Source organism: Orycteropus afer, unplaced genomic scaffold, assembly GCF_000298275.1.
Source record: "Orycteropus afer afer isolate SDZICR_OR568_19922 unplaced genomic scaffold, OryAfe1.0 scaffold00022, whole genome shotgun sequence".
In the NCBI taxonomy this organism is placed as follows: Eukaryota; Metazoa; Chordata; class Mammalia; order Tubulidentata; family Orycteropodidae; genus Orycteropus; species Orycteropus afer.
Window position 1 is genome coordinate 62047 of NW_006921609.1, and position 1068 is coordinate 63114.

Genomic DNA, 1068 nt, shown 5'->3' on the forward strand with positions numbered 1-1068 from the left:
CAGTATCAGTACAGAAGTAGACTGCCCAACCTTCCTTCCGGAGTGGCTGGCAGGTTGGAATTGCTAGCTTTCTGGTTAGCAGTCAAATGCCTTAAACACTATGCCATCATATGCCATTATATGCCATCATCTGTGGTAAAGTAGAGGGTCAGTGAAAAAGGGGAAAACTCTGAATGATATGGATTGACACAGTGGCTAAAACAATGGACTCAACTATAGCAATGATTATGAGGATAGCACAGGATTAGGCAGTATTTTATTCTGTCTTATGTACACAGTGTTGCCATGAGTCAAAACCAACTTGACTGAACATAAGAACAAGTGTCTGGAAAGAATTTCTTAGCCACAGTGGCAGGGAGAGTAACTCATGTGGAACAAGGAGGACTTATATATAGCCACTACCTCCTTTTCACATCTCACTATTATGTACTTCTGTCCACCTAATGACATAGAACAAATATTTGTTTTATGCATTTCTTTCCCCATCTCCCTACTAAAGATGCCCCAAATTGTATCGATTCAATTCTATTCATTTGGTAATTTACACAGCAACATATTTAAACACTCAAGAAATATAATTTTAAATAAATGAAGTATTGTGATACTCTGAGGAAAGACTAACGAGCCATTTGAATCTCTGAAGACTAGTGCTAAGATGGAAAAGTTGATAGTAGAACTGGTTCTGTAAGTTTTTGGAAATATAAGAAAGTGACAACCTGGAAATAGAGGGAAAATAAACTACAATGGGAAGTGATACAGACCTGTGACACTGGCTTAAATAAAAGATTTGTATGTAAATCTGGAGATCAAGGTACTGAGAAAAATGGGAATCAGAAGAACAAGTCCTATTGGATATGAAGTTTTGTCAATAAAAGAGCCTCCAACATTTTCTTTGTTGGTTACCAGGGGTGGGAGGGGAAGGGAGGGAATGCTGTTAGATAGATAGAGATAAATATTGATTTGGGTGAAGAGAAGGCCAATGTACCAAATGGGAGTGACCAATATGGCAGCATTGAGGATCAGAAAGACATAGAGAGTTACATGGGCAGTACAGACAACAAATATGAA